The 12,142-nt window shown below is 37.6% G+C and overlaps 1 pseudogene across 1 annotated transcript; it reads right to left on the bottom strand.

The window, feature by feature from the left end:
* Positions 1-317: 317 nt before the first annotated feature.
* Positions 318-10,459, bottom strand: LOC145229361 (uncharacterized; annotated as a pseudogene). The gene is made up of 16 exons (XR_013860425.1): positions 10,328-10,459; positions 9,865-9,993; positions 9,374-9,480; positions 9,077-9,224; positions 8,865-9,005; positions 8,278-8,511; positions 7,020-7,147; positions 6,599-6,743; positions 5,213-5,397; positions 4,469-4,640; positions 4,092-4,212; positions 3,493-3,743; positions 2,220-2,361; positions 1,674-1,778; positions 1,199-1,386; positions 318-837 (listed from the first exon to the last, which is right to left on the bottom strand). The product of XR_013860425.1 is annotated as an uncharacterized LOC145229361 (transcript).
* Positions 10,460-12,142: the final 1,683 nt, after the last annotated feature.

A 12,142-nucleotide genomic window follows, 5' to 3' on the forward strand; every position in this document is an offset into this window, starting at 1 on the left:
GTTTACGGCACAGGTTCTTTCCAAAAGAAAATGGTTTTCGAACAGCTGTACAGCTAAACTTTATTTCCTTAATTCTGGTTCTCGAAAGTTCAAAATTTCCTGTCCCTCAAGGCATAAAACGCATTACCAGGCATTTAAACATAGCCGGGTTTTTTAAAAGAGTGATAGTGCTGTTTCAAATCATTTTTTAAACTTTGGAGGGTTTTAACGCATTGTCAAATGATTTAGAGCAGAAACAGGAGCGCCTGTGTTCTTGGCGTTTTGTAAGAGGTTACATTTCGTTTTATCTGTGGGTTAAAAGTAATTGCAAACAACTATACATGCAGAATGCTTTATACGCCCCTTCGTGGAGCCAGCGAAAAAAACGGTGTCAATTACACGCTATTAGGGTAAAAACCCATATTGTATAATCTTATCATGTGTTTTTTTGCATGATTTACATAGGGTAGTATGTAATTAATTGCATAACGAGTACACAAATTACGGAAAAATAAAAGTGGTTTTGCTGGAAATTCACGCAGACGTGGCAAACAACAAACAAAACAAATGCAGGATAAATTATTCGATTTTTTTCATCTTTACTCTGCAGTGTTGATTAAACATCTCTTCGACTCTTGCAAGTATAGGAGCCAAACAAACACAGATGTGGCCCAAACCTAAACTAGAGGGATTTAACCATCGTAAAATTATATCGAGATCATCTGTACATTGTACACAGCTGATGCTTTTGACTTCCTCTGGCCAAGGGTTCTGAACTTTAGTCAGGGGGTTATTGATTTCGGTTATGTGTTTGTTCCAGTAACCAGGTGTTGTACTCGAGTTGAAAATGCCTCAAACCTAAAAATTGACATAGAAATATGTTAATTTTTTAATCATTACGGGTGGTTGGAAAAAAATATTACGTAGACCCGCAGTTAGTTATCTACTTTCAATGTTCAAGTTACAAGAAATTTTTCCAAAACTATCCTGTATTTATATGCACGCCAAGTGATAGATTTCACAATAATGAACAGCAGCTTACGTCGGCGCCTACATATAACTTACAACGAAAGTTTTATCAGATGACTACAAAGTCACCGTTTTTTTCGAAACTGTTTTTTAGAACAACACTGATGAATTTTTCCGACTCGATTAGAAACAATAGTCAGTGTAAATAATTTCATTAAACCAAAATATTAATTGTGTATTATAACCCGACCTGCAGCGGCGCCTTGAAGGCCTGCATTGTAATCCAATGAAACCCCGTTAGATTTGAAGTCAGTCCGGTCATTTGTCCAAACGTCCAATTGGTCAGGCCCACCAACCATTGCACCAATCAGCAGTTGGGGATTTGGCGCTGTGCTATGAAACGAATCCCAACCGCACGAGCCCGCTAAAGGGCAAGAGCTGAAAAATAAATCAACTGATTTTCAGGTTCAGTGCAGAGTAAAATAATTTCTCATACTGATAAGCATTTTTACCCAAAATGGCCAAGTCGCATTAGAAAGTATGTCATTTTATTGCTAAGTTTATACAGCACCAAACAATGTTAATATCCAATCTCACAATATGAAAAAGGGCATCTTTGTTAGCGGAAGCGCAGATATTTTTAAATTACCGATTTTGCCAGTCACAAAGTTATCTTTTAACATTTTGAAACAAACATATTGAAACAACCTACAACACCCAGCTACCTTGCTCTGTGGTGTGGTTGTGTTGGGTAAGGACTACCGTATCCAATCACGAAGCTTTTGCCAGTTTTACCCAGAATGTAATCCAACTGATCTTCCGCAAATTTTCTGCCAAAATAAAAAATATATGAGTATACTTAGCCTATATTAAGTTGGGTATATAATACATATTACCGGGTTCGACCTAAGACATGCTTTGAGGCAAATTGACGTAGAAAAAGATGTTGCATTGAACAGTTTTAGCAACTTTAACACTAAAACATTGCAAACTGTCAAAAAAACTATATCATTGTATTTAAATAAGATGTCATGCATACACAGGGTTTTTTAAGGTTTGGTTTGGGTGACCGCTAAGTAGTTTTAAGAGACCGCAAGTGTTTCATTTAAATACCAAAAAATAGTACTGAAGTCCAAATTTTGGGAAACCGCTGGAGAAATTTGAAAAACACCTTAAAAAAACACTGTGCATATACATATAAGTCATAAGTTAGGTTTCTTAAAAATCATTTTAAGGTTTATCGGTATGGTAGTTATTCAAGACATTATTACCTGTATTTTTGTTTTCTGTCATTGTCAAGAGTGGGAAGGGTTGATGCTACAATGCACACGAATGCAGAATTAACCGCATAACGATTGGATCCCCATTCATTGGCATACATTAATCCTTGTGGGGTGTATGCTGAACCTCCGCCTAAGATAATAAATTACTGTTGATAACAAACTTCTGAAGCTTTTTGCACAAACAATAAATGCTAATTACAAACAATCAGTCTTCGAATAAAGCATTCATTTTTCGTAATGACAGGCAATAAACACCATTTAACTGATATTGAACCGGTATGGGTCTAATATGACATTTTGAGTCCGTATAGGGATAGTATACTGTCTTTTGGGATGTCGGAATAGGTGATGTAAAACAGTCAAGGTTTTGATTAAGACTCTATTTAATTCCATCACAGTACGCCAGCAGGCCCATTAAAGGTGTCATACCGAATCAGCTGTTTAGCAAGCATTCCCATATGGCAGGGGTGGCCAACTTGCCAGTCGTTAAGATCGACGAAAATTTTCTTAATTGTACGCGATCGACTGATCAGTCGTAATTTAGGCTGACACTAACACAAAGCAATAACGCAAATTTTTTCATGCGATTTGCTTGACAATTGCCACATATTTATGGTCATGAGTTTTGTTGGCAAGCATCACCTAGTTATTACAACAATAAAACGTCGCATATGCACACAATTTTTATCAAAGTAGTCAGTGGGAACTTTTAAATCTCCCCAATCAATAGCAACAGCTTCGTTAAAGCAAACACTCAAGTTGTGACGACAAACATTGTAGTTGTTACGACATAATTTGGTGCCAAAATAACAATTGTTACGCAACAAAGAAAGTGACAATTACTTAGGTATTGTCTTATTACACATGTGTGCGTTGTTTCAAAATGACAGAAGTGCTGTTTTATAATATTTAATTTGTTTTTCAATTAATAAGCGTTTGATTAGTTGTGGAGAATTTAGTGGCGATCGACCAGTCAAAAGCAGGCGATCGACCAGTCAAAAGCAGGCGATCGACCAGTCAAAAGCAGGCGATCGACCAGTCGATCGCGATCGACGTGTTGGCCACACCTGCCATATGGCAAGGCGTAAGAGACTAGACAAATCTGGCCTGCGGTGGGATTCGAACCCACGACAGGAGGCTTCACGACTGATCCCAGTTAAGAATTTATGTTCTTTTATTTAATTCCAGTATCAGTTTGGGTTATTTCAAATGTTAGCTTTACTTCAGTCCGTAACTTCACAAGCAACAATCGTGCACTTGCCTGGCAACTTGTAATCGCAGAATTTCGTGACGGAATTTAGATAAGCCTGTCCGGCTGTAGTCACTCCAGACCGAGCAGCGTATCGGGCGAGCAATACCTCGACCGGAACTACCTTGTGTTCCCAAGAAACCTCGCCCGGTTTGCCACTCAGTTCAAATTCATTGTAGTAGCTGGTGGCGTCCGCAAGGTAGCGCACTTCGCCTGTTGCTTCGTAAAGCCATAGCGCTGCCCAAGTTATTTCGTCACCGTACCTTAATACAAGAGAAATAAGTAAAACATACTTAATGTTTTGTGTGTATTACATTTCGAATGCCCACTTTAAAAGTCGATGATGTCTGATCAAAAGAAATATTTTGGTATTTTAGAATGTGCAAGCCCTGCAAGAGCTGAACCTAATTTTTAATCATATCTATTCGACACGGATGCTATGTAGGCTCGGTGGTAAGTTTTTCAAGATTCAAAACACAAACACAGCTATCGGCTGTGCTGTGCTTGTCAGATTCAAGCAGGGGATCGCTAGTTCGACTGTTAATTTCAATTTATGAAACACAATACCACAGGAATTAGCCTTTTTACTATTCGGAATATTGAGTTTGTACCCTTTCGAAGGATAGTAGTCGTGAGCTGCTCTCATGTAGTTGGAATATATTCCTCGAAACTTGGTGGCAAAATCGTAGAGATCTCTTGCGTGACCGATGAGGGTCTGAACGTATTTGTCGTCTGTAAATTAGGTGGTTTGAAGTTACTATTTATCCAACACCGATATTAATAATTCGAATTTCGAAAACCAGCCAAAAAATGTAATGTTGATCACAGTGGTAAGAACAAGCCAATACTAGCCTACCATACAACAAATCATTTTTATAAATAAAACGCGCAAAATATGTAAAAGTAAAATCAAATTGGGGTTCAGCATTTCAACATACTTCAGCGTTAGGCTTTAGAAACCTAAAATCAATCATCGAAAAATACTCACTCGTTGCGCTGCCGGTTTGAAGCCACACTTTCGCTGTAGCTGCAAGAGCAGCTGCAGTCTCCGCGGCCAAGTCAGACCCTGGACTTCGATTGGAAATACTGTAGCAAGGTCGGTTTACTGTCATGTCTTGAGGTTTTAACCAATGTGAATTCTCTACCGCAGCATTGCCAACCTACACAGTATACAGTTTTTCACATTATTAGATATTTGAAGTGCATTTAAAGATAGTTATCGGCTAAATGGGCTTTTTGCTTGGGAATGGCAAACCCAAAAAACGCTCCAATCATTCCAATTGCATTGCAGGCTAGATGTTTCTAACCTGCGCCTTGCCATATGTAGGAATGCCTGGTGACCTGCTGATTCATGATGACGACTTCAAAGGCCTGGCGTACTAATATTTACATAAGTGTGTCTAAATTGCTGGTTTGCATGTACCACTTGGCTCATCCCAGTATTGAAATCATGTTCATCTTAAATGTAAGTTATAGTTATTCTTGTGTATATTTTGAAAGCGCCTACCTCAACTGCCCAATCTGGCCGTACACTTCAAATACCGACCAATAAGTTTGTGAGGCGCATTTCAATTAAAAGAAATAAATGTCATTGGACAACGGGTACAATTAAATTCCTACAAAAGGCGCACATCATGGAGATTCATGAAGGCATTTTGATGCCAACTAACTTTGTGACTTATCCAATCAAAATTTAATGCTAGGCCTATAGGTTTGTTAATTAGTTCCTTACCTGACCAACAAGCGTGTATTTGGACGTGTGTGCCTTGATGAAAAAATCTGTTCCCCATTTCAAAGCGTCCTTGAGAAACTGCGTTTCGGATGCGTCTGTGTACGAGTTAGGAAACTCCAGAAATCCCCAAGCGAGCATAGTTATTGCTGATGCAGTTGGAAGACCGAACTTGACATAATCGCCAGCTAACATAAAAGAGAAATACAATATTTTTTTTTCATAAAACCATACCAGACCTGATACAAGGATCTGTCATTAGTTTAATAGGGAAAATAACGGCCCAAATAGACGTAAAAAGCAACATGCTTTATTATTCAAACGTTTCCGCAAATGCTCATGCCATCATCGGTGGTTTACATAGGCTACCATCACTATATTTTAATTATATCACTGATTATTGCATGAGTATTTGCCGAAACGTTTAAATAATATTTCGCCTTTTACGTTTATTTGGGCCGTAATTTTCTTCTTAATACCAAAAACGTTTGAATAAAACGGACGTTTGTGTCATGATTTTAAGTTAATAAATCTAACTTCCATGCCTTATTCGGGTTTTATTTTTAATGCGAGTTCGGGACTTCAGGTAGGCCTACTTACGGGTTCGGGTTCGCCTACAAATCTAATCCATATCGTGATGGTAGTTTTATGCAGAAAATGATTATTGTTAATTGGTACATACAATACAAAGCGTATGGCAGGGGTGGGGAACCTTTTTGTTTATAAAGGCCACCAAACGGTTTATCGACACTCGTTTAGGCCGCACAGACTATTTCCCAGGCCAAGAACAGTGATGTTCAAACTTTTTGAATCACATTAGTGTCGTTTTGCTATCTCCTCGTAGAGCTGTAGGACATACGGTCCAATCTAATTAAAATTCCTCACTACATTTTCAACTTTAACTAAAACATTCAGGATATATTTAACCTGGAAATTCGCTTGTTTACAAATATCAATGATCTAAGAGCAGCTTGTGACATCACAGACGAGTTTAAGACATTCCATTATGCGCAAACAATTGTTCTATTGCAACACAAGTAAGATTGTGGAACCTTGGGCTTTTGGTAGTCCTACCGAAATCGCTTTGTGTACCACACCAGAACTAATCAAGTAGAAATGTGAAATAAAGGTGAAAAAATACGTTTCTGTCCATTTTTCAGCACCTGGTGCCGTAGTAATATCAACATCATCAAATGTATTTTGACTTCGAAGGCCGCACTTAGAGCCCTAAAAGGCCGCATGCGGCCTTTAGGCCGCAGGTTCCCCAGCCCTGGCGTATGGTAACGTGTAAGATTTTGTGCATTAAATATCGATGCAAAAAATAATTAAAACGTAAGATATAGTGGCGCATGTTTCATTATACTGGGGAATTTTTTTTATACTTCTTACATAAGTAATATCCTCCAGCTAAATCCAGACTACCACAGTCCAAGCCATCGCTTGTATGAGCGCTTCTCCTCCATTTGATTCTGCTATTGCTTCCAATGTTACCTGAGCGCTGCGCCTCGAAGAATAGCAACGAGTTATGAATAACCTGAAAAACAACAATAATATATCACAATAAAAAAGGAGTATATAGGCTACGTAAGAGCAATGGTAAAGGCACCCAAAAGGGCACATCACATAATTACAAGTCACGCTTATCTCATTCCTAATGTATTGATTATATGGATTCAAATGTTGGCAATGAATACAAACTCCCAAGTAACTCATTGATCTTGAGTAGCCTATTTGTAGGTTACAAAAAATGAAATGAAAATTAATAGCTAAAATGAATATTTGTAAGTTACACACAAAAAACGAAACCTACCAAATTGTAGTTGTAATTGTTTCTCGGGGCAAACACTGGCCGTTGTAATGGTTCTTCTCCTGTTGGTAAAGTTGGAAGCCCAGCTGCTTTTGTCGTTGCGATTGCTGTTTGAGTTGTTTGAGGTTTACCTGGGGTAAAACACAAATGTTTGACAGCTATACAAGGAAAAAGCAAAACTTGAATAGCCTAAAACAGGGGTGGGCAAACTTTTCAGTGCAAGGGCCGCATTCAAAAGTTTATAATCTTACCGGGCCGCATAGTATTTCACCAACGACCGCCAATTGCTTGCTTGTTGTTTTGTTTTGAAACAACTGATGCAAAGAATAAGGTTTGTATCATATATATACCATTTAAAGTCGCCTAAAATGCTCTGATTAACAATTTCTAACTTGTGCATAAATTTAGCTCAACGGAGCTAACTGTTTATGACGTCATAAACTGTATTGTGACGATTGCAGTGCCTGTTTTTTCGCATTGTTTGCACGTAATAAGCGGATAAAAAGCCTGGCACATATGGTTACTAGACTGCTAATCTTTTTTCCAGTCCCACGAAATCTGTTTTAGCAGTTTAAAAATCAAAATATTTGGCAAAATAGATTGCGGCCGCAGGTTGTGCACCCCTGCGCAAAATTATTACATAGTATATTTTCAGCTTTATGCAAATACGTTTGTTCATGACTGTACAAACGTTGGTTGAAACGCTACAATTGTAATTGTTTCAAAAAAAACAAGCGTTTGTTGCAACAAAGGCTGAACCACGTTTTTTTGTTAATAAAGTCCGAGTACCAACATTAAACAAAAAGTACTGCAACGACCTAAACATGATCCAAAGTGACCAAAGTTTGGGAGTCAACAGTGCAAAGTGGGCTGTTTTTGAAAACGTGAATCGCTTTTACTTTTATCGAACGAAGAAATTGTGTCAAGTGACGATTTGCATAATAACGTGGCAGAAACAACAGGCTAAAGCACGTGAAAAGTATCTGTGTTTAGTTCCAAAGTATCGAACGGGTACAGATACTGAATATGGCATTGGTATCGGCAAGTCGCACCCCCGGTATTTTTAAAACTCTGCGCCTGTGCTCATAGTACTATTCAGCGTTACTGGGAAACATTTGGCGGGCCGCATGCGGCCCGCGGGCCGTAGTTTGCCCACCCCTGGCCTAAAATATGATACTACATATGCATTCAACTTTAACCATCCTGTTCGATATGAAACTATAATGATATCTGCTTTACTATTATCCATAACCTAACCGACCTCCAAGACAAGGTAAGCGACTCATGTGTTTTAGCCTCACAACATGAGAGTGAATACGTTTTCCGCTTCGTGTGTCCGCACACCAGCAAATCTTCTTGAAACTCCAGCATTGAACCACACTGTACAGACCAGGGTTGTAATTTGAACAGCGGGGAATGTAGCACTGTTCTGTGGTCAAATTCTGGTTTCTGCATCGACGTTGACGTATCGGTATGCCTTGATTGCACGGCATTACTGCACATAAAAAACAAGTTTTTGCCATTTAGAATCCGCTACATACAATAGGCATTGAGAATATTCCCAGGATTTCCAAAGCGTCCGGGTAGTTTTAAGTTATGAGCCCGAATTCAATTATAGATGGGAAAACAGTAACTCTTTAAGACCTAAGAATGATAAATATGGACAAACTTTATAGTCATTTGTGGGAAGTAATGTAACCCATTGCGTAAGATGTCACCATTTTATACTGTTTATCCCTTGATTTTCGTATTATTATTATTTTTGTGTTTTTTAAAGTTTTTATTTCCTAAACTACTGTTTAAAAAAGAAACACTTTCACCCTCGAGCTACTATAATGCAAAGTTTACCAAATTCGGTTGGCTTTGGTTCCAGTGTTGTAGGGGTTGTGGACCGGAATTTGGGCCCCTGGTCAAAGGAGGTAACGTCACGGGAGCTTTTGTTGCTATGGTTTCTATCGGTGACATTTCGAAGTTTTCAGGCAAATAATACTGAAAAAAAGTTTAGGTACATACAGCAAGCAAGTCTAGATTACGACCGAAGGCAAATAATTAAGACTTACATCTTCAACGAGAGCAACTGTCATGGGAGTTTCAGTTAATATATTTGGGTGGGGAGTGTAAACCTTGTATCGGAATACTATAACTGGCCTCTCGGCTGGTTCCTCGGCGTAATCCACTCCCTCTCTTTTCTCGTAGTTCACAAGATACCTATGAAACACATGTTTTGCTGTTTGATGCATTTTTTATTCAATAGGGATTGAATTTGTGATTGCCGAATTGACGCAGTAAGATGTTTCTCCACAAACTTTGCATTTATTTTAAACTAAGGTACTTTTTCGTGAACAAATGTCTCTAACCTTTGGTCAAGCACACCGCCAGGGTATTGATGACCGTTCCACATTGTTTCCTTGATGTAAACTATCGTACCGTCTTCGCTTTGTTTCCAATACCGGGCTTGCCATATCTAGGGAATGAAACAGGAAATCAGTTACAATTTTTATTACATGTTATCAGTGGTGGGATTCAGCCGATTCGCACCGGTTCTATAGAACCGTCTCACGACATTTTATGAGATCAGCGAACCGGTTAGCATTACTGGTTACTGTCAATGAACCGACTGAAAAGTATGACTTTTGTGATAGAACCGACTGACAAAAAAATTGAATCCCACCACTGCATGACTGAATTTTGTCTATTGCTGATTGAAAACATAAAACAAAATATTGGGGTAAATTAAAATTCATTTTTGTATACGATCGAATCACCGAAAGGCTATATGTGATACCGTGGTGCTAACATTTCAAAAAGTTTTATAGTTAGAATCACTTGGATAATATAACAATTTCACCTGAAACTCTGTTACTCGATGCTCAAAAATTAATCCCATCCACCAGGAAGGAAATTCAGCGTTGACAGGAATTTTGAAGTGCCCCGTATAACCAACGTGGGTCTCATTTTGCCATGGCTGGTTTTCTATCTGTAAAAAATAAGTTTGCATATATGATAGCTTTTTTGTGATACATAACGGACTTTTATTAACGTTATCGAGCAGCAGATGACCAAATGATTTATAGCCGCCCATGATGTCACAATAGGTAAATATGTAATTTGTATGTGTGACTAAGTGAGCGTTATACCTGCTGGACAAGTCCCGGTAGTATTCGGTCTGTCGTACTAAACAGACACAAATGTAAATTTCACCCATTTGGCAAGAGACACAAAGCAGACTTTAAGCATCAGTAATCAGGGTGAACTTAAGGTATTAGTGCTGAAGTTAACAGCAGTTAGGAAAAGCAAAAACAGTAACTTACAAAAAATACTGGATCCATTGCTGCGTATGAACTTTTCACAAAACACCACAAAACAGCAATCAAAAGCAATGGTATGGAATTCATTTTTTCGACTGACTGTTAGTTTTTAATTATACAACTGATTAACTCCTTCTGAAATAATAAAATAGGTTAGCTTAACATTTTTACGTTGGTTATGTGATATGTTCAATACGCTATACTTTTTGGTCTACTCTTGATTGATAGGTTGTCAGTCCAATGACGAGGCTAATTGACTGTCAAACTTTTCTGACTGTTGCACGCCTTAATTGGTTATTATTCAACCACTCGGTTTAACAATATCCACAATGAACTTTGGCTAGAGAACTTCACTAGTCTGAGTATGAGTGAAATGGTTAACTGACAATCCACTATCAGGTATAAAACAGCTTCTCGCCTTTAAACAATTACTGCGCTGTAATTTTGCCTGGGGCAATACGAGCGAAACTTATGACTATTTCCGAATCACCGGGCTTACACTTCAAAAAGAAATCAAAATGTAAATTTTCGGTTAAACGTTTTTGCATGTAAACATTTCGTATTTTAATATTTGTTGAATATGATGCGCTTTGAAATGCCAACAGTGCTTATAAATCGTTCCGGATATGATCTGGTGTTTAGTTTTGACTTTTGAATCATATCGCTTAGTAAAGCCAGAAAAGCGTAATATGTGATTTAATATCAAGTTTTCCGCAGCATTTGCTGTCAATGTGTTGTTAAACCACAGTTTGCATATATTATGTGTGATTGTTACATTTGCAAGCTGACAAAATGTTTTGGTCGGCAGAGCGCGGAAGAGAGCAATAGAGACAGAATCAATTTGCGTGTGTCCATTTGGTGACCTCTTCTTGACTTGGTGTTTAAGACAGTGCAGAAATCGTTTGTGACTGTGCACAGCTGTTGTTAGATACTATTGTATACTTCAAAAGCCTCTTTCACGTTTGTGACAACTGTAATCAAAAATAAAAACTTTGAAAGTGACCTTTTCACAATTGCACAGCTTTAGCAGCAAGATTTGGATGTTTTTTGGGTAATGATTGTGTTGTTGCATTTTTGAGAATAAATGTGTGTTTGTAATGTTTGTGGATAGTATACTGTTCAGAAAGCTCTGAATTAACTCCGGGTGTCCATTTTTTGGTATTATTAATCTATGTTCCATAATAACAATGGAAACAGTTCATGACACTGACATGTCACATTTTTGTTCTATGTGTTCATTCATTTAATCTTTTTCTACACCTTGCTTTATCTGTTGTGTGGGCATGTGGTAACAAAATTGTTTGCACAGATTTAGCCTTGATGGATGTCAGTGGTTATGAACATATAGCATTAGTCAAAGCGATTTATAAGTAGTTATACCCATAAACTATACACATATCTTCATTTTTAGGTTATAAGGGTATGTTAGGTGTATTTTATCTTTCTTAAGAAGACATTGATCTCATAACTATACATTATGGTCCCTAAAATACAACTGACTTTTTGGTACAATATGTACAACAACTTGTAAAAAGCATTCTTATTTTTGGTATTGCAGTATAAACAAGTAGTGGACAGAGACAGTATAAGTTGCTTTCTTAGTTTCACTATATTGACCGAAAAACAAAATTGGAATAAATGCTTTACTGAAAATCTCCAGATATTAACTATAATACAACAAATAACAATTCAATACAAATGTGTATTATAGTCCGATAAATAAAATAAAAGCTTTAACTGTTTCATAAATAAAAAAAGCCTAAGTTGTATCCTAGTCTAGTTGTTTTATGATTTTGGTGTGTTGTAAACAGTATCTAT

Source organism: Phallusia mammillata, chromosome 5 (assembly GCF_965637545.1).
Source record: "Phallusia mammillata chromosome 5, kaPhaMamm4.hap1.1, whole genome shotgun sequence".
NCBI lineage: Eukaryota > Metazoa > Chordata > Ascidiacea > Phlebobranchia > Ascidiidae > Phallusia > Phallusia mammillata.